This window comes from Xylocopa sonorina, chromosome 3 (genome assembly GCF_050948175.1).
Source record: "Xylocopa sonorina isolate GNS202 chromosome 3, iyXylSono1_principal, whole genome shotgun sequence".
NCBI lineage: Eukaryota > Metazoa > Arthropoda > Insecta > Hymenoptera > Apidae > Xylocopa > Xylocopa sonorina.
Window position 1 is genome coordinate 3,260,464 of NC_135195.1, and position 22,041 is coordinate 3,282,504.

At 45.1% G+C, this 22,041-nt stretch overlaps 1 protein-coding gene across 1 annotated transcript in view; it reads left to right on the top strand.

Moving 5' to 3' along the window:
* The first annotated feature begins 363 nt into the window (after window positions 1-363).
* Sema2a (Semaphorin 2a) overlaps window positions 364-22,041 on the top strand; it is a 436,386-nt gene continuing 414,708 nt past the window's right edge. The window contains exon 1 of the mRNA XM_076893250.1: window positions 364-562. The gene's annotated coding sequence lies outside the window, so the exon portion shown is untranslated. The remainder of the gene's footprint in view (window positions 563-22,041) is intronic.

Here is a 22,041-nt window from a genome sequence, read left to right on the forward strand (position 1 = left end):
GAATATCGCGAACGATTCAACGTGAACAGCCACTGCGACGCCGGTGGATTCGCGAGGCGTTGAAACGCGTGAAATGTGTGCTCTCGTGGGGATGTGATCGAGAAATGCGACGAGACACTTTATCGAAGCGTCACGAATCGTTGTGTCAGAGGTTGTAATCGGTATTTAACTTCTTCCACACGTGTCTTCATTTCGTACGATCGACCGTGTTTGACACGCCGGATACGAGCCATCGAGTGTAACGATTGACAGTTTTTGCGTAACTCGAAACAGCTGGGAGTAAGGTAATCGCTCGTCGCTAGTTACTTGTCGTATTAATTTATCCTGCGCGAATGGCGTATCGTTGATTCGCGGCGAAATAGATCGCAATACGTATCGGGGATGTGTTTGTCACGTTAGTTGGAGAAACTCGTTGACTCGAATCGAATAATATCCTGAATCGCGTGTGAATTGATGAAACTTTCCGTGTAATGCCAAACTGCGGTGGAAACTTCAGAGATTAGTACAACGCGAAAGGATTACAAGGATCGCTCTAGCTGGAACGCTGTTCAAGCTGTCGGGGGTGAGTGAACAATATTTATTTGCATAAACAGGCGAATTCGAGGAACTACTTTTATCGTTTTGTTTCGTCGAAATAAGTTTACGATGCTGGCGATGCATCAGGTATTTTTTTAAAACCACAGTGTCTCGAATAATTGGAGAATATTGTTTGACAAATATTTCAACCCTCGCTAATTGCACGGAATCGACACACTTCGTAGTAAAGTAAAACAGCAAGATAAAGTATTTGAAGTACGGTTAATTGATTTTATTATGTCGACACGTAGCATTCGAGCTTTTCTCTTTCAAACATTACGTTCGTGTAAAATTTCTACCTGCGAATTCTTTTACCATCTACCTTCAGTTCTTTTATCGTTTTCTGAATCGTTTGTTCATATGTTTTTGATTATAAACGTCACGCGAATAATACAGAAGCGATACGCACGTTAGAAGCTGTAGAAGGCAGAATGTATCCCCGCAACAACATATTTTTAATTATCGAACATTTAGCGGATTGATTTTATCGAGAAATATGGCCAGCGTAATAAAAGGATGTTTTATTATCCAATAAAGTCCAAGAAGACCGTTATAGGGAACTCCCTCGTCGGACCAAAGGTTTCGAACGAAATGCTCGTTCGTTCTATATCGCGTTCAGATACAATGGATTTTCGATACCACATGAAAGCAAACCGCCGTAAACGCAACCACCTTCTACCCTTTCCTCTTCTCTCTCTCTCTCTCTCTCTCTCTCTCTCTCTCTCTCTCTCTCTCTCTCTCTCTCTCTCTCTCTCTCTCTCTCTCTCTCTCGTTTCACAATTATCTATATTTCACGTATATACGTCGTATATATTCATTATGTAAAATCGCCGTTCAGTTCGTGTTGTTACGTTGTGCGTATGGTCGAGGGTAGCTCACTGTTGCTAGGACAGCTGTGTGTTGTTCATATTTCCAAGAAGAAAATTCGTTCTGCTATTCCTACGATTACATATATCGCACGTAAAAATGGACACGCGCGCACTCTTTTTCGATCGTGGTACGAGTTCGTTTTCCGGCAGCATGCGTGGCCGTTTTATTTATTTTTTGTACCGCGGGGTTACGTGGGCGGCGTCATTATCGTAGCTCAGGTATCGGAGGGTCGGCTAATTGAAATTCGGATAATGGACGAATCGATGAACGCCGCCGTTGCTTCAGGCGAGAAGCTCGTTTTTGCCGGCATTGTTACGCGGAATTTCATTTTCATGCCTGGCTAATGTTACCGCGATACTACTTGCACAATCGCATCGCCGTTCCGCCATTGACCTTCCCGTCGGCTCCTCCGAGGGGGTGGCTCGTGGATCACGGACGCGGATCCGCGTCGTCCGTTCGACTTCAACGAGCAACTATTACGTTTTGACACGGTAATGACTTTTCATTGACGGTGATTGGCAATTCGGCGGGCGGGGTTAATTGATCCATTAGTTGGGCAAGGTCGTAGCCGAGAGCTCGACGTCTTGAGGCCCTCGTTAACGCATTTACCTTGTCACGACGTTGTGGATTAAAGGAGTCGAGTTTGCAGGGGACAATATATACGTCTACGTTCAAGGTGGGCTCTGAGGAGTGTTTAATCGCGGCAATCTTATTTATCAAAGACCAGGGTGTAGCCGTTTATCTGGTTGTTTCTGTAAAATATGCGAGCGTTCTCGATGTATCTGCGTGTGATTATCTTTAATCTGTTCGTGATATGACCACTTCAATCATTCGTTACTATAAACAGTCACGTTCAATCATGTCCAGGAATGTATTTACACGAGAGGCAATAGAGCAGCAGGATTATTGTTATTATGTTGTGTACACTGGAAAATTATTACACACGTTGTAGACGCTTTCAATCATGATCCTAACCGAAATCAATATCGGTAACAATAGTGCGTTAATTAGCCGAAAATGAAGATAATATCGCGCTGTTCTACAACAGAATGGATATTGCATCAAATTTTTCCGATCAGGGGATTAATTCGAAGAAAGGAATCTTTCAAAAAGCACGGGTCTCTCAATTTTTTCTCTGCACTTCTAAAATAATTTTGTCAGTATAAAAAGTCATGTTCTCCGTGAACCAAAGAAACGATCTAATAAAAATGAAACTTACGATGTACACGTGAAATAACTCGCGTATGCATGCGGCTACACCAATCATTTGCATTGTGTCTACGACGAGTTTCTATTAGCGATAAGCTTAGGTGTCGTCCATAAATCACCAGACAGTTTCCACTTAGATTCGACAATTTGGTTTTGCCTAGCAGCAGCAACGGGGCGCGGTATTAACGACGGCTATACGATTAATTTCCAGGGTCGTTCTCAGGCGACACCAGAAATTCGCGTACGCAAGCATCGGTGGCCGTCACACGACGGGGATGGGGGTGGGCTCGATTTCGCAACAACGACTCAGCGCGTTTAGCGTCTTGAAGCGTGCCAGCGTAATAAAGAGCTTCATAATTTAAAGTGACCTGTCTAGATAGGGACTTATAAATTGTTTCGGCTGGCAGGGTGGTCAGCATTATCGCGTCATCGGAATTACGAATGCTGGAAGGCTTCCTGCATCCCCTGCCTCCTCCACCGCCTCCTACTCCTGTACACACCCTTCGTGGAGCATGGCATCTTTATTGTTTTCGACGTAGCCATGGTATCATCCCCCGCGCGTGCATGGTATTCGAATGCGAGGACCGTCGGCTCTGTATAGTGGATGTAAATCGTTCGCGCGAGATACATGCATAGCTAACCGTTTTAATGGACACTCCGTGCATCGCATAACGGTAATTAGAGACGAGTAATCGCGTTGGAAGTTGACGACAGACGACGACGATGGAAAATTTTCCACGATTATTCGTTTCGCACTTTTCGACTTAATTTTTGATTTCGACCAAGGTGCTAATCTCGATATATTTATACGTAGTGGAAATTTTAGATTAATTTAGTGGAATTAACTTGGGAATAAAACGATTAGTGAAAGAGGTTGGTTCGTTTAGGAAAGCTTTCAATTTACTTCTGATGTTTCGAAATAAATTTATCCCACGAAAGTTAGATTTCCAGAAGTTGTAGAAATTTTAAATTAGATCGAATGAAATTGCCTGCAACGTTTGATTACTACCGGTTTTATGAAACTCTGCTTAATCATCGTTCGTTTCTAGAAATATCGAATTTGTTTTAATCAAATTCCAAATCGTGAAGTATTAACTACAATTTGGATTATTACCGAGCGACAAGAGACGTAGATGAAATTGATCCTGTATATGAAATAACAATGGATTGTTAAACGATATCATTAGTTCGAATAAATTGTACGAATTTTCGTTGGCGAAACGCTTGCACGTCGACTGATGGAAAGGAGATGTCCATATATTTGTCACTCGTGTCGCGTGTACCTTCCCTCCGGAGAGACGTGTCTCTTTATACATTCAAAAATTCGTCTCGATGGCCGTACGATCGTTCTGTCAGAATTCAAATCGAAGAGATGATCGAGCCTTTAAATATGCATCGATCGTTTCGGGTTCCCCGAGAGTTTCCGCGGGGGCGAAACACATCGCGCCATAGACGAGTCGCGTTACGGAAGTGGTAAGCGATAAATTTTTCAGCGTTTTACGAGCAACTCCGAAAGTATGCGCGCGATTCACACAAGGGAAGCCGTTTATACGCGAGGAAAACATCTTAGGATCCAAGATATATCGAAGCACCTTTCGCGCGAATTGATGTACATTCTCTCTTCCTCCGTTCCACGCCTAGCGTCTCACCTCCACCTCCGTTGGTGCTCTTTGTACCCTTTCAACTCCGCGAACAACTCCTTCCCCGCTACATATTTGCATCTGAAATTCGTGGACTTATTTGATCGCTTACTATCCTTTCGTCGAAAACGTTCCCTTTGTAACATGAAAATTTGCCTCATCATTATACGCAGACTGCACTTCGCGAATATTCCTCGCGCTATTTCTATTCTATAGGGAACATTAATCCTTTCCGCTATGCTAACGATTTAGAGAGAGAATATATAACGCAACATCTACGATCAACATTTTTGTCATCGTATATAGAAAACGTTGGATTCGATGGTTTACGTAAAGCAGAGTTCCGATAACCCCCTGTGTTTGCCATTCTGAGAGCGCAAAGGGTTAATACGTTCCTCCTGTTCTACTTCTCCCTACCAGAATTCCTCAGCTTCCGCGATCGAGGCTAAGAGTTTCTCGCGTGTATTTGCCGAAACGCGAAATTCCCATCGTGGGTCGCCTACTTCCGAAGATTTCGTTGGTTTTCTTCGACAGGGACGCGCGTCGAAGGGCCGTGGCTCGCAGGTTCCTCTGCCTGGTCCTCTCCGTATTTGCGGGTTGCCAGCTGGGAGGGAAACGAGTTCCGCGAACTTGGAACGAAGAGGGATGCGTCAGTCCCCGCGTAACGAAAAGTTCGTCGATCCCCGAGAGGTCTGGGAATCTGCGTTCTTAGCCCGAGACGTTTCCATTGAAAGCTTTCTTTTCGGGTAGCACCTGACGGATCGACTTATCGCAAGTTTTGTCATTCCTTCTCCGTTCGCCCTCGCAACGGGTTCGGATGGCGCGAACGAGTTCTCGAGTGGCGAGAGGGGGTGAAAAAAAGAGGCAACCGGTCCAGCGGAATACGAATTTCCCACCCATACCCCCGCGTAAGAATAGAATCCGGATACTCAAGGTCGGCGAAGAGCTAAGGGCGAGAAATAAAGTTAGTTAGAAACGGCGGGAAGGAGAGAAATATTCCGGTGAGATTGGAAGAATTCCAGGAATACGGAGAAGCCGCGAGACCCAGCCAATCGCTGGCGAATAGATTAAAGAAGAGCTGCGAAAAGGTGATATCGAGGCTTTATTAAATATTCAACTACCCCTATTTGTAATACCGATATCGATTACAGAAAAACCAGTGGGAAGTTTATTGTACGTAAACCTGGTCCAGTATGAGTTCTTTGGGAGATTGAAATTGAGGATGCTCACCTCGAAAGAGTAGTTTGAACGTAGATGTGTAATAATAGTTGCTGTCTTGAAGAAGTTCAAACTAAATCCGTGTTTGAATATTTGTGTGCCGACAGTATATAATGATTTCGAGTTTGTTCGAGCGCGACACCCTTCCACCCTTACACCTGCGACTTCTATTTCCAATGTACGAAATTTCGTATAATTTCGACCATTTCACGAGGGCCCCAGGCTTCATTTTCGGAATACGTCGACCGAGCATACCATAGGGGATTATAGAAACGAAGGATGTCCCCGTTCACCGCCTCGTAGCACGCATGGAGACCTCAAAGGTCTCGCGACGAAGGACCCTACACGTAACCTTCTCCTTACTCCTGTCGTAAAAATGCAAAGCGTTCCGCGCGAATAAAAAGCTTCCCCCGATCGGCGCGAACCTCATGAAACTTTCAGAAGAAACGGCTATAGCGCCGACAGGAGCGTTGCGTACGGAATGCGTTGTCGATGTTCCTTCTTCTTCCGCCATTTTTTCCGTCCCTTCTTCTCTACCATTCCGTATCCGGTCGGAAACGCGGGCTTCCGCTGCAACGCGTTACGTGACTGCGGTTGATACCTACCCAGTCGACGGTTTTACCCGTAGTAGCTTTGCGGTTCTTCGAGGTATTTCCTTTGAGAGTTTAATTCCCCCGCACCGTGAATCTTACCAGGAGAGCCTTCTCTTAATAAATGATCGATTGTGTTCAAGGGAGAAGGAGTAATGCGCGAGGAGCGATGGAAATCGGAATTCAATCCCTTATTTAAACTTTCCCTCGGATTCGTAAATCTCAATTTGTCGTATGATAAATCGTGGCTTTTGGCGAGAGAGCTTCCGCGTTCGCTAAACACAACGTAATACAGGGGGTGGAGGGTTCAAGGAAATGGACACGTTAATGTAATATTTAACGGAAAGTTGAGCTACGAGATAGGATTTTCTTATTTACCGTACTACAAACTTCGTTAGCTCGAGTAATTATTTAACGAAACGTATCTCCAATATTTTGAAAACTTCTCTAACCGTATTAATTTACCTTTTACGTCCTTTCAACGCACTACCATCCGTAGGTTTGATTTTCTCTCAATAGATTTCATCAAAGGCATCCGACAGAAGTTCTTCGCGCCAAGTTGATAGAAGCTTCCTTACTTCTTTTCGAAACTCCTTAGAACTAAAAAGAGGAAAGATGAAGGGAGGATACTTCAACGCGAACGGAACAATGATAAAGACTGTACGCGTGTCCCTTTGGCTTGCCCTTCTCTGCTACCTGTTTCCTCTCCTATTTTAAGATCAAAGTACCTTCGGTAGATACCTCTGCAAAATTGAATTCGATCAATTAGACTCAATTACATTTATGTTATATACTATCATTCGGTTCGTTTACTTACATCGTTCGATTTAGTGGTAGCTCAATTGTTTAAGGTACGAATTTTTTTACTAATTCCTCGATTGTCTAAATTTTTCTTTTCCTCGGATGAACGGACACCAATTCCTGCAGTTCGTGATTCGCGGGACAGGAGCCTGCTTTTCTCGTTCGACGGATCTGCGCGCGAGTCCCTTTTATTTCGCCAGCGCCGTTACCGGAAGTCGCGGTGGACGTGGACGGTCGCTCACGGCGGCGAACGTGCCAACCCTTTCCTTTACGTTTGGCAATCCTGTATCAAGGAGAGAAAAGAGAGAGAGAGAGAGCTACGTAGTCGATGGCGACAAAGATCGTTGCGTGGTAAATTCCTTCCCCTTTGCCTGGTCGTTTCTTTCCTTCTGGTTACTGCTTGTCGCCGGATGACGGGGTTCCGTGACGGAGCTGTACGTGACGGTCCCAATACCCGTTCGTTCGACCAAACCGACTTCCCTGCATCCATGCTGTTTCCTTATATCACGAAAATACTGGCGAGAGCGAGAAAGAATGGGTACGCTCGAAATTGTTCGTTTAACGCCGCCTGGTACGTGTCGTGCGCTGGTGAACCGACGGCTGATTGAAACTGCATAGTACGAAACGTGTTAAATCGCTCGGAAAGCAATTTAGTCATTTTCAACGAACTACGAGTTTAATGTATAGATAAATTGGTCGAGGTCGGAGAAATTCGCTGAAAAATATCATTATAAATATCGATAGGTATATATATATAATACATACAACGGTATCGCGTTAATATCCGTCGTCTTTGAAACTGGGTTATCGATAAGCTCAACTTGCAATAATTTAATACACTCTTGATATCTGAACGGAATCGATGACTCCAATTTACCGTGAGCCTCTTACGCTTGATAAGAACGATTTAAAAACGATGCGTCACCTTCCGTCAATCAATAAAGAAACTTCCTCGCGCCGCTAATTTCCTCCATGCAAATAAGCCGAAAGTAGCCTGCAGGATGGGGGGCAATTTCATTGTGGCGTAACAATTTCTTTTGAGCCCCGCTCGGCCCACCGGTGGGGGCTGAACGAGCCAATGCGTGGAGTTAAGGCAGTTAAGATGTTATCGTGTTTCGCTGTGGCTAACTCGAGGGAATATCCTCGCCGGCGGTATCCCTCTCGTCCAGTTTCCTTCCCCGTTTCTCTTGGCCAGGGTAGCGAGACTGCGAACCGCCGCCGCAGCCCACTCTCGAGCCGGCTAGTCCGATTCTTATCGATTTTGGCCCTCGCCACCTCCAATCGCGATGGTGCCTCGCCTTCCTTTTTTCATCCCCCTCCCCCTCGGCTCCCGTTTCTTCCCATCGCCTCCTCGAATCGCACTGAATCTTCCTAATGGACCGCTGTACTACACATTAATGTCAGATGCATCGGTTTCCAGGTTTGACCCGGTTCCTGAAATATCGCCGCGTCTTACTTTCGCGTCAGACGTCACGACGTCCTTTATCTTGATTTAGCGTTACACGGCCTGGTATAATTCGCTCGTTATCTAAATATGAACTATCCTTTTTATATCCTCTCCTCTTTTTCAAGGGCTTATCCGCAGCGTGGCTGAAGGGTAGTCAGGTAGAAATTGATTAGTCAAGTGCAACCCCTTAATGCTTCCAATTATTTAACTCCATACTATTCAGTTTTAATTTTCGATTGGTCAGCATGTGTTTTATCGTAAAAGAAGTTATTATATCACTATAGAACTACGATGTGTATATGCTGGTAAAATATTGTAGCGTTGAAGTTGAGTTGCATTCGTACAAATAACAGTTCACCCCTATTGAACGGAACGTTCAGTGTACACCGTGCGACGCGTAACGTGTGATAAGAGTTTAGAGAACTTTTGCCTCTCTTTATCGGCTCTAATAATCGATTGCCCGTGTAAGCCCGTATCTGACGCGCCGTGAAACGAAAGGAGCGTTATATTTACCGGAAGTACAAGGGACCCCCGCTATCTCGATGCTCCGCAAGACTTTCGTCCTCGATCTCTCGAAGCCTTCTTGGGAGGATTAATCTTTCACTCCGCGCTATTGTTATGTCTCTCGAATCTCCTTAATAGCCGTGGGGCCGAATGTGCCGCTTAATACGAGGATCGTTGAGTTCCTCTAAGATCCTCGCGGGCAGAGGAGACGAGTAGCTTCCGCGGATCGCCATAACTCCAGATTAAAACGATCATCCGAGGCGATCGCCAATCGTGTCGAACGGAACTTACCATCATCCCTCAGCCGTGGCTTTTTATTTTTTATCAAAGACTTGCTCGGCTATAATCCGCCTTGAACGGTTCAACCATCGCCGGTCCTCCTCTTTTCGTTCGACTCGCGATAGATTTTTGGTACGAAAGATAAAACTCTTTAATGGACGAATTTGATCAAAGGCGACCATCGACTGTCGTCACACGGTCGTAAATCCCACGCCCTACGACGAGAATTTCGTTTCGCCGCCGAAGAAAATGGATGTCGTCGATTTAGCTTTTATTCTGTTACGCGTTTTTCGTACTTCCCCAACGATACGGGGATATACGCGCGGATCTAGCGATTCAAGCCCCGTTTTACGATCGTATCCTTCATACGCATCATGTTCTCGCGATAAATGTCTTTTAAAATAGCGTACAACTATAAGTTGGCACACAAGGATCGTTAATAAAAGTATTTAGCGATTAATCGACAGACGCAACGTTTATCTACGATTACAGTCACATTTACTCGGCTGTTCTGCTCGATCACTTTAATTACAATGCTTCGTTATGTATCTTTGCGTAGCGTGCATCTCGTTCGAATGATTGATCGAATCAACAGCATCGATGTTCTTGACAGTGGCAACAGCTCGTAGTTGTAGAAACAAGATAGAGATAGGGACACTTGCGCATCTCTTCCTCTCTGCGCACGTATTTCCACAATGATTTAAGGGCTGAATGTTCATGATCAAAGGGCTTAGAGAGAAATCCTTTGTGTACCAGTACGTATGATTAAAGCGGTTCAACGGAGTCTCAACATTCAGCCAATGAAGGTCCAACTCTCCGTGGAGAATTTCCCCGTGAAAAGTAATACAGCTTCTTGTTCTGTAAATGTCCACTGTGATATCAGAATCGACTAGCCAAACGCAGAAAGTACTTGCGACCAGTTACCACGAATATGAATTTCTTTTTTATATATACAGTGCTTTCGTCTTTTATTTTTAGTAGTACAACTTTATTATTATTCTTTAATATTCTTCTTCCTCTTTAGTGTCATTATTAGCACAGATTAATGTCTACTGAAAGAATTTAAATCGAAATCATCGAGATAATATCTTCGCTCGCATCGATCTCCCGAATGGTTCGAATGATTACGAGGGGTAGTTTATATGTTGAGAGTTTCCATCGGGACGCTGCCAGAGATCAGGCGTATGGCATTTTCTATGAGAGGACGACGGAATTATTTGGATCGTTAATAGAAGCAACGCACGGTTCACGTTTACGAGAGGTTCGTGTTTTATATCTTTGGGAGCCCTGGAAATTTATGTTACGGGAAAGGGGAAGTTGAAGTGGCGCGCGGAGTTAGCGAATGGCTGGTGTAATTCCTCCGAGCGATTTAAGATGAAGGGAAATGAGCTTCCACCCCTTCGTTATTGTTCACATGTAGAGAATTAACGTTCGTTTAATCGAATAAACCACGTATTATTCACGGTTTACTTGCTTTATAGCTTCTCCGTTAGTAATCGTAATTTGTCTGACCTATCATCTGGAATACTACTTACTTACATCTTAGAATCGAAATAAATGAAATTTTTGGGGTTAATAGGATGCACAATGGAATTTTATTCGTTGAAATAAAAAAAACTGGATACAAATTGGAATATTCATGCATTTACGTGGCCTGTTAATTCGAGACGTGTCTACTTGCCTTCGTGCGCTGTTATCAGGTACTGTATAGTTAGCTGACTCATTGAATCGATCTTACAATTAGTCGTGAGTAGGAAACAGGGAGACTAGGGAAGAAAGATATAACGATTAGCAGGCTGTAATCTAACGGGGAAACAATCCAGGAAGTAGAAAGGCGTGGTCAGATAAAATGGCCTCGATTCTCGGTTTCGCACAGAGCTGAGCTTTCTGCTATCACTCGTCGCCCTTAATGCTCTCGATTAACACGAACCAAGTGCTCGTGTCCCTTTCTATCTCTGTCAACACGTTACGTTTACCTGTAACCCGACATTAGCTTTGTAAATCAGTAAAATAATTATTCGCCATATATTTTAGGTGCACTTGGAGAAAGCGTTTGCACGAGACGATGTAAATCAACGAGGATAAATATTTTCTCTCTAGTCTCAAATATTTTCCAGCAATTTTGACATCCGTTCGCTCAGTTTTCGAAACGGTGTAACATCTCATCATCATCATTGCGCTTTGTGATTCGAGTTCGATTCGACTGGAGATTCCTTTGCACAGCGATTCTTCAGCGTAGAAATATGCCGTTCCAATTTCAGTTCCGTTTAATGAGACCAGATACAAAAGGTGGCTAGGGCGGAATTAACGCAACGTTGCAGATAAATCGAGTAAAAAACGGAAACGAAAGCGTTCCACTTTACAACGAGCGAACAATTTGCGCTTCGTCGTCGCGCGAGGAAATACGTAGAGCTCGTTTAAAAATTTTTGATGCCTTCCGTAAAGGAGGAAGTAGGTCGTTGCTTCGGGGCAAGAACCGAGGAGAATTAAGCTCTCGCCTCCTTTCGCGCCACCATTTTTCTACCCTCTTGGTCGTCCTCCGTTCGTATTCCTGTCCTGTGCCTCGTGGCGTCCATTTTGCAGCGGAGTTTCAAATTTACATCGCCGACCCCGTCCCACGGCGCGCTCGATTTCAAATTGTCACGGCCATTTCCGTTGAACCTTCCGTCACTTTCACGATTGATACGACAATGCGACATCGCGAAATGGAAATGGAAATTCGATTTTTTCATCGATGTCGCCGACAACGTAACGAAAGGAAGTTGGTATCTAAAACTGAATGAACTAAAAATAAATTCTCGTTCGAACAACTTTTACCATTTTATTTCCTATGCGCATAGTGTACGTCTCTATTCGAGCCTCGAGTCGAAATCACTCCTTGAAATCACAATTTCGTGGAAATCGAACTTGTTCCTGCGAAAGCTTTGAAATTCGTTCGACTTCTTATAACAAATCTTGTAGATGTCGTTCTCTTCTCATTCGTCAGAGGACGAAACATATAACTAGCCGAGGGTTTTATACGTTTAGTAGTATTTTTTACGTATGCGTGAAAAATGTATGGGTGCGCCGGTTTTATAGCGAGCGTTTATCCGTTCGTTACATTTCTATCCAGCTGTGGTTTCATTTGTAATGAGATTAACTCGACTTGTCAAGCGGCAACCGGCAGATAAAATGAAACGGCTCTCACTTCGACGAGAGCGGCGTTGAATGTTCGCACGTGAATAATTACGGCGTTGCGATGCGAGTATCTGCTGCAGACACTCGTAAAAACTGGCGAAAATGTGCGAACAATTTCTCCGGTCCGTGATCTCCTGTAACGCGGATTAGTTGCCGCTGTATTTACGTCAACGAGCAGGTAATCAGTTGCGATTTCCTACTCCCTTTACGGGTACGATCACGCGGACACGGCGAAAATTTAGTCGACGAAATTCCCCGCTGTTCTTTTACTCTTTTTTTTTTCATTTTATTTTACATTTAACCGTGTCGGTAACATTTATCGTTTAATTAAAATAAAATACCCACCCCCGCCCCCCGCCGGCAGTTTTGTATATTTTTTAACATTTCCAAACATTTAACGTTACGCATTTAATGCACGTGACTCTTGTTTCACTGCTCGTGAATTCGGTGGATGTGTATTTTATTTCCAGGGTAATAAAATGTCGCAATTTCAATGAACATTTCGTTTACCCAACACTATTGGTATATTAAATTTATACACATTTATTTGAATAATTTTTAACCAGATTTCAGCTCTTACAGTCTCGTAAGACTGTATGGGATGATATAAAAGCCTAGTTTGCTTCAGTACCTTCTCTTTACGATAGTAATCCGATTACACGAGAAACCATTATAATATGAACACTCTCTTTTCATCAGCTTCTTTCACTATAATTCTTCTTCATTTTCCCTGCGAGGTAATCCAGAAATGTGATCCTGAATTGTCATTTACGACATCTGACGCTTTATCGTCTGTCGCTGTAATGAAACAGCTGTACTACTTAAACCCAGCATCGTATATCTATGACTACAAGTCAGAAACCGTGATATTTCACGCGGATCGTTACAGAGCATTTTAACGTAGCTCTGAGACGACTTTTACAGAAATCTTTGTCGTTCGTGTAAGCGAAAAAGCACCGCAACGCACGCCAGAATAGAATAGCACTTGGTCACCCCCTTACGGTATTACTAAAACTGCGCGAGTAACAATGGCGAACCGTGTCTTTTACGTGCCTGGTCCAATCGAGTCGAACTATACCAGCGATCAAAAGCTCCGTCGGGGGCGCACAAAGGGGGTACGTTTTTCACGCTGACGATAGGAGAAAGTTCCCGTATCGATACGAGGAACGTACCGTTTCCTTGCACGAACCGCTCGACCAGCAACATTCTACGCGACTGCGATTCTACCCTTTGCAATTCTGCCGTGAATTGTTTCGCAGTTTCGCGACAATCTTCATCGCCAGCTCCTTAATCTTTATAGATCTTTAAATAGCAATTTTATGAACTTTGACAGATTTTTACGTCCCAATTTAATTAATGGAAAATTTTGATAGCAGTCTATTCATTCTGATAACATTCTTAAATGAGAAAGGAATGAAATACGAGTTACATATCGTTCTTGGCCTTTGAAAGAGAAATTCGATGAATAAGTCTAAAGTAGTGGCGCCCTCTTTTAAACGCACACTTATTTCCCGGCGCATTAGTCGTCCGTGTTCCACGATGTTTCCATTCTCTCCGGGAGTTATCTCGCGATAGTTATCCAGCGACGAATCCAGCAGCTCGCTGCAATTCCAGCAGGATAGTCAGCCCGCGAGGCGTAGCGGGATATTTTCTTTTCGTATTTTTCGTCGGGAATTCAACGGGAAGAAAGAAACTTTGCTCGTCCGTGAAAGTATACGGAGGAACTGGTCATTACCTGAGAAATCGACGGGCGCGTCTTAGAAAGGAGGGTTGGACGGGGCAGGGGGTGAGAAAGGATCGAGTGGAGCGTTGCGAGGAAAATGAAGAAGACTTCTTTGACCTCGTTAAACGGCTCGCACCGAACAGGTGAACGAAAGAGAAGAGTTCGTTCCCTTCTCGGTTGTTGCATCTTACATTTTCCTTTTTTTTCTTTCGTAACTACCACTTAAGGCGATTCGAGCTCGATCACCAACGACGAACGAAGCGAGGGGTGGCTGGGATTACTCGTGCGACACATTTCTCGCGCGATTACGTTTATTTATTTATTTATTCACTTCTGTGATGGATGGAAACCCTTTGATACGGAAAGTGCAATAGGATGGTACGACGAAAATTGCTCTCGCATGTTTTTCTAATAACGGTATTGCGAGATCGCGTTATTTAACTCGATGGATCGCGTTGAGCGATCATTGCATTATGGGATGAACGGGTTTTGGTAGACGGGAATTTTTGTATCCACTTTAGATCGCGCCACAGAGTCGTGTACTTTGAAAAATGATGAAAGCATCCTCCTCCATAAAAGTTTCGCTTCAACTTTGATGGAAAACTTTCGGTTAGAATGTAGAATCTCGTAAATACCTTAACTGTAATTTATTCACCAGATTGGAAAAAGGAGGAACGAAGAGAAGTTGGTTATTAGTTCCTCCGGTATGACGTTGCCGGGGATTTTTAGGAAACGAGGTCGATCCACTGACTTTAAATTAAAGCCACTGATCTCGTTATCCCGTACCCCCTATTTGAATACATCCAACGCGGTATCCCATCGACATTCTCACGTATCTACATCGCGAACCGCTTTATCTATCGTACAGTATACACCATCGCTCGAATATTAAACGTATCTCTAACAAAATCCGTCGATTGCGATGAAATAAATCATTCGAGATCATTTCGTTCGCCATTTTCTAACGAGACGATAAGCGTTTATACGAGAAAAAAAAGAAATAAGAAGCGGCAGCTCGTTTCATTTCCCTTGAAAGTCGGGGACGACCGAATGGCCAAGTCGCGAAAGAACGTACGAGACTTCTGGAGAACCCTGGATTCGATAAGGAGCCTTCTTGACCCGTCTCGGTCGTCCCCGTATTTTTTCCCCTCTCGAACCAGCCATCGAGAGATAATGCGTCCAGTGTATCTATAGATTCAACGGGGAAATATAAGCTTCGAAATTGAAGGTAAATTAATGATCGCAGCAGCCGGATGAGTCGTCCAGCAGTAATTACCGATCCCGTTGGGGACTCGAGTTCGCGGGGTTCTCAGAAAGAGAAACGACGAAATGGGGATGAGGGAGACGGGGCGGTAGACGAGCCACGGACAGACAGACGCAGAGTAAGAGCGGTTTCACGCTGCCAGTTTTCAGCCGATTATTCCGCCGCGCGGAAATCACCCGGCTGCCATTTTCCATTCTCATATCCCGAGTACTTTTACACGTTGTACACGATTTTACTCGCTGCAGAGAAAAAGTTCGATTCAATTCGTTAATCTTTCGCAAGTGTTCTACAATATCGCGCGGGGGGTGAAAAACACCCCCTCGGTTACGCGCGCGAAAAACTCCAATTTTTCTACGTCGAAACGAGTGTAAAAACGCGATCGCGTACGCGTTCGCTCGTACACGGTGGAACCAGCGGCTGGCACGATGCAAATATTCATTTGTAATAACGTTTCGCCAACTATTTCCAGCTTTCCGCTGAGAAACCAGCCCGTGCGAAATCGCTGTACTGAGTAGGAGAGAAAGCGAGCCGGATAGATGCTGCGAGCGAAAGGGCGAGAGGAGGAGGAGGTGGAAGAAGGAATTTAACCAAACCTTCCCTGTAATTTCTCGTTCATCCCTTCGCAAACTTGACGGCGCCTAGGGTTATTCTGAAGGAGTCTCGAGGTGACGGTGGCGGGTGAGGGCTGGCGGTAAAGGAAGCAGAAATGGGAGGGAAAATGGGAGCAGCACGGGTGGGGTGGTGCAGAGGAGGGCTCGACGGGGACGAGGTTGCCTCCTGGAAGGAGCAAGTTCTCTCTTCGGAGGTTGGCGTGCACTAGGTGAGTTATTGGCGTTACGTTAGACGTCACATGCAGTGCAGACCTGGCAAACCTCCGCTCGAGTGCTCCAGCGGCTTCCTATCTTCGGCAAGTAAGACGCAACGTCAGATGCAAGACAAACATCTCAATCCTAAGCAGATGAACGCGTGGACGAGGCTCGGTTAATCCAACGCCAGACAGAGAACATCCTTTTTCATCGCGCTCCTCGATCTAATCGCTGGTGTAATTCGATTATCGCGTTTACGGTTCTCGCCTGTCCCGTACACGTCGTACGAGGACGAGCAGCGAATCGTCCGTTCGACGATGGAACTTGGCAATATTTGTGAAACGATCCTCCTTTACTACCATTATACGTCTTTCTCTTCCGCTTTTATGATTTTTACCAACTACTCTATAACTTTGAGACAACCTATCGAAAGTTTGGAAAACTCGAAAGAAGTTTCACAGGTGTACGCGCAAGTTTTCTGAAACATTAAGGTTTATGAAGAACGCGAGAGCACCTGCCAGGCGCATCGCGACGTCGTTCAGAAGAGGGCATCGTTGTACGTACGTGGCGCGAGAGGGGTAGAGAGGGTAGGATCTATATGATGATTAATGCAGCCGGTGCTCGTGCGTCACGCGAAATCGCACCTATCTGCCACGCGTAATCCTAGTCGCGAGAAAAGAAGAAACGGTGGAAAAAAAAAGGAGAAAAGGGGGGCAACAAATTTCTATCGTATGGCGGGAATAACGAGGGGAAAAAAGCGCATCAGGCTGCGAAATCCCGAGAAAAACGAGGCTGCATTGTTCTCCATTGACTTACCGATCGTTGGGACCGTGTACCCGCGCTACGCGGTACATGAGAAATGTTCTGTTGCCAGATGAATAAGGAAAACGGGCATCCATTGCAACGGCAGTTTCTCTCGTGTCGCGAAGAAGAATGCGACGTTGTCGGCCCGACGAGCGGAATAAATCGAGGGTCATCTTTTTCGATCATTGAAAACGATCGTTCGAGCTCTATATAGACGACACGTTTCGAGGATTATGATTGCGTCTCGATGAAAATCAATGGGGCGGCTGGTGATTTATTACCGTACGAAGGATTGAATCCTTTCTTTCCACGAGGAACGGTTACGCAGCGTTTCGTTCGCGATGTAAGCGACAGCGGAAACCAGGCGGGACCAGTCGACATCGAGCAAGGATCAACAACGCTCCGTTTAATTATAATTAACTACGTTGGTTTCCTTGATCACGTTTTCGAACCATTACTGATATTGATCACCCGACGCTAATAAGCCGAGATGCTACACGCGTTATCGATAGCACGGAACACGCCAACCCGCGCAAAATACTTGGCTTAACGCGACGTGGCGTGACGTAGAGTAACGATATGCATCCGGTTTAGCGCAACGTTATCTTGTACGTTGTTATTTTACATTTCTTCGAGTCGATAATAACCAGGCTGCGTAGAAAGTTCTATAAGTATTTATTCGCGAACCATCCGCTCATGAATAGGACTGCGATTTATATTTGGAAATTAATTACGCGTCAACGTGTCCACGGGGTTTAATTAGTAACCAAAGCGGCGTGGAGAACGGGGCGTCCGCGTTTATTTTCTTATCGTGACTGAGACTTCCTACGATGATAACCGAACAAATGCCACCGGAAATTCTTGATCGATAATCCATTTGTAATTCAAATCCGTCGAGCCGTGTGGGTATAATGCCGCGAGGCTCGTTTCATTATAGTTGTTTGTTGTTCTCATTTTTCTTCTACCAGCCCTTTTACGTTCGTTATTCATAGATAGATCGTTCGCACGACGACTCGCGGATAACGAGAAACAGAATCGTTGATACGCGGGGAGAATTATAGGGTTTTAATAGCGCGAATACACGTAGCAGTCGGCGGCGCTCTGGTGATCGATCAAAGTCAAAGGTCGATTGGGAGCTGCCAGTTTCCTGTTCAGGTCGAGAGTAGGTCGAGCCAGTGCTTTATTTGTTACCTGTCGATACGAAAAGGTGGTTACACTGTATCGTGATCACCGTCGTATCGGTCTCGCCGGGAGGTTTCTTATGGAAATTTTTTTCGCCACGGCTAAAGGCGTTACAGCAATTTGCAGCTTGTCATCGAACCTGTGCTTTGCCGTTGAAAAGAAACGAACGAGGGGAGAAATACGCGAGCGAGGCATAATTTTGTCGCTTCGAATTTTAGTCCCGCCTGATATTATGTTAATCTTTTGTATGCGCGATAAATATTCGTTCGCGGCAATCCAACAGCACAGGCCACTCGAAATTGTAGGGTTGCTTCGTGTTTATTCGAAGTTCCGACAGATGACGGATACTCGCATTATTCATACGTAAAATCGCGTACGTCGGTACAGTGGCTCTTATAAATCATTATTTCCAAACGCGATAATACTGTCGCTCGAACACGACGCAATCGTCACGATATCGACGCCTGCCCGCTGAATTCGTATCCGATTTTACTAACCCCGTATTTTCGACTAACTGCATTATCAGGTGTAAGAATACCGCGTTGAAAGTGAGTCTCAATGGGAGGTTTTTTAAACGTTATCGAATTAAATATTCCTGAAACGAGTTGAAATTATTTTAACATCGACCACGGTATTTAAAAGTTTCCTAGTCCTCTCTTTGAGGTTTCATTACACCATGAAGGGGGAATTATGCAGCTAATAAATTCATTTGAAAAAATGGTTTTAATTTAAATTACAGTTTTCCCTTGGATCATTTTTCCATGAAATAGAGAAGTGCCATTTCACGTCACACAGTTCCTCTATTTTATCCACTCGATGAGATTTTCCAAGAACCATCGAAACTAGCGCGATAAAATCGCATGGGAGAGTTGCACGCGTATTTATACACTCCCCATATTGTCCTCCTCCTGGCATTATGGAAATAGGATCATAGGATAGGGGGAATAGGCGCAGCTTTTCAATACCTACGTTGATCTCCACTTAAGCAGGTTGAATCGATTCTTGCACTATCGGGTACGCAGGCAAATCCTGAACATTATCGCGAGGCATCGATCTAAATCTCGTCGACTGGCCCCGATCGAGCCGGGGCGTAATAACACGTAGCCCTCTTCGATAAGCGGAATAAGAGCTTATTCAAGTCGAAGTGCATTTATCTTGGGCTGGTGTGCTGCGCGCGGGGTTGTAAAGCATAGTTGAGTAGGGCCGCGCCATTCGAGCCTAGCCCGCTTCCGGCTTCGCCTCTTGATGGAATACGTGCGTGGACTGCGGCCCCTGGTTCCGGCCTCGAAAATTTCGTGGCCTTTTTACGTAAGAACGACGCTCCCGTTTCGCGTTCACGATAAACTTTCCGGCTCTCGAGCTCGATTACTGTCACCGGTGAAAATCGAGTTCGCCGGATGAAACGTCCCCGTTCGTGACACGCTCTGCCTGGCGTTCGATCATTCCGTTTCGCCTTTGAAATTTGTCAAATCGGCGAAAAAGCGAGACGGGACGAACCACATCGACTAATAATCGTGCGAGACGATTTGTTTTTTTTTTGGTTTCCTTTTGCTAATCGACGCGATCGCGGTTACCATCGCCGCGATTCGAACGTAAAAAGAAACGTAAAAAGTGGAACGAGTTTCGCGCGTTTACGAATGGACCATGAGGTTTGCGAATTCCGAAGCCGAGTAACTGGCGCGGATGAAAGCGAATGACAAAACGGTATTGGGAAAACAGAAAACGAAGGAAAAAGGGGGAAAGGGAAATACAGAGCTCCCGACAGCGGGCGGAAAAAAGAAAATCGAGAGTTGTACGAGTTATCCGCGTATTGTCGGAAGGTTTTACCTGGGATCCGAAAATCTGATTCCTGCCGAAGGGAAAACAGAAACAAGCGATTCAGCGCCGGGAGATTCGACCGCTCGTAGGCGTTGGAAGTCAACACGTAGCGATTTGTTATCGTAACGTCGCGATGATGTTTGCCTAACAAATCCTTAGCCCGGGTCCTACGCCTGGTAGACCTTCCCTTTACACCTACAGCGCCGCTTCCGGCGCGAGATTCCACCCCTTGCAAAAACACTCGCACATCTCGGATAGAAATCAGCTGCTCCTCTTACACCAGTGAACATTGCTCGAGCCGATCAACAACCATCTGCACCCTGGTTGCACTTTACACAGTTGTCGAGGGTTGACGAAGGAATTGAATCGCTTCTTGTTATTAGCATAAAAGGAGATTTTTATTCGTCTATTAATATTGAGCTATATTACCATACTGTTTGATTAATCGAACGTTAACTAATCGTTTATGTATAATAACAAACGCGATAACCAGATTTCGAGGTCGGTCCAGGATCTTCCAGGCTACGAGGTCGTGGCTTGCGAGTTGATGTTTTACTAGTTTGGGTACCGACGTGGTATACGTTATCTGGTTGTACTTGCCACGATATTGAAGTTATAGGACATAATGTCTGGCGATCCTGAAATGTCTCGATATCGATACCAGGTCCGTACTGTCATAGAGCCCGATATCTCACAATTTATTGATTGTTTTCGGTAGGCTCCGTGTTCCGTGGAAGCTCTTCGATCCGCATGACTGTTCGTACACGTGGTTTATGCGCGCACGAGGAAGATTAAAATGTTAGAGTACGACCATGTTTTATTGGTTTACGTTTTATACGTAGCGAGCCATTTTAGTGACCTCCTTTTACGTGGAATTATAATGTCCCCTATACTGCGATACCTTTTATGTATCTCTTACAAACCGCTTCATTTATTCCACACATTCATCCACGATATTTCGATTAAAAAAGTACAGTGCATGCGATCGTGAATTTTGAGAGTCCAGCAAGTGATCGCACGGTCAGAACGGCGCCATATCTTTAATGGACGTTGGCAGGGAACAACCAGCAGCAATCAACCGGTTCGACGCTCGAGAACCGAGCCTGCTCGCGATCGCCCCCGCAGGGACGATGCTTTCGATGCTGGAAGTTAAAAGTAAACTGTGCCACGACCTCGAGGCGGGGGCGAACTATCCAACCTCTCTCCCCTGGCAACCTATATTTCAAACGGCGATAAATCAGCCAAGATTCCGGAAATTTACGCGCGACCCGGATCCTTCGCGGCTATCATTCGTAGGAATGGCAACGGTGGGAGGGCCAGCCAGCGTCGGGGAAAACAGCATCCGGTTTTAGAGAGGGAGGAGGAGATACGACAACGGTCGAAAGGGGGACGAAAAGAAGAAGAAGAAGAAGAAGAAATGCGAGGCGAGGTTAAGGGTGGAACGACTTTCGCGATCAGACGTTGTAACTCAACCGGTTAGAGGCACGCGAGGCGAGAGCATCGATTCTTTCTCTCTTCTTCGTTTGGCTAGCGCGCTCTGCAAGCCGCGATTCAGCTGACCATTAACCACGCTCGGGTTACCGCGTTTTCCCTACTTCTGGATGCATCTAACCCCTCGATGACCGAGTTCCGCTGGATCGCGATCCCAGTGAATACCGTCATTACCAGGGGTGAGCGCGCGTGTTCAAACATTATATATGTATGTTATTCGCCGTTGTTGAATAGCGTTTTCCGAAGGGTAGCGTCAATGCGCTTGGTCGGAGAGTAAATTGAAGAGGAGAGTCTGAAAAGCTGCCAGAGTATTCCCAGTTGGTTCAAGATTTCAATCCGGTTACTTGATTTCGTTAATTCGTTGTATTTTCTTCTCGCTTCCTGGTCGCGTACCAAAGTGTTCGCTTTTGAAGATTTTTGGATTAACCATCCTGAATTTTTCTCTGCAACGATCGTGTGGAGGATCTGTATTAACTGTCTGACACTGTATTTTGTGAAGTTGTGGCGACCCTCCGACTTCCGCTACTAGAGAGACAGCACGGTCTACAGTTTCCTGAAAGTACTCGATAACCTATCCTTTCCAATATATAGGAGTTCTGATCTGTTCCTAATATCCCAGCGTCTAAGGCAGGGCCTGCTAGG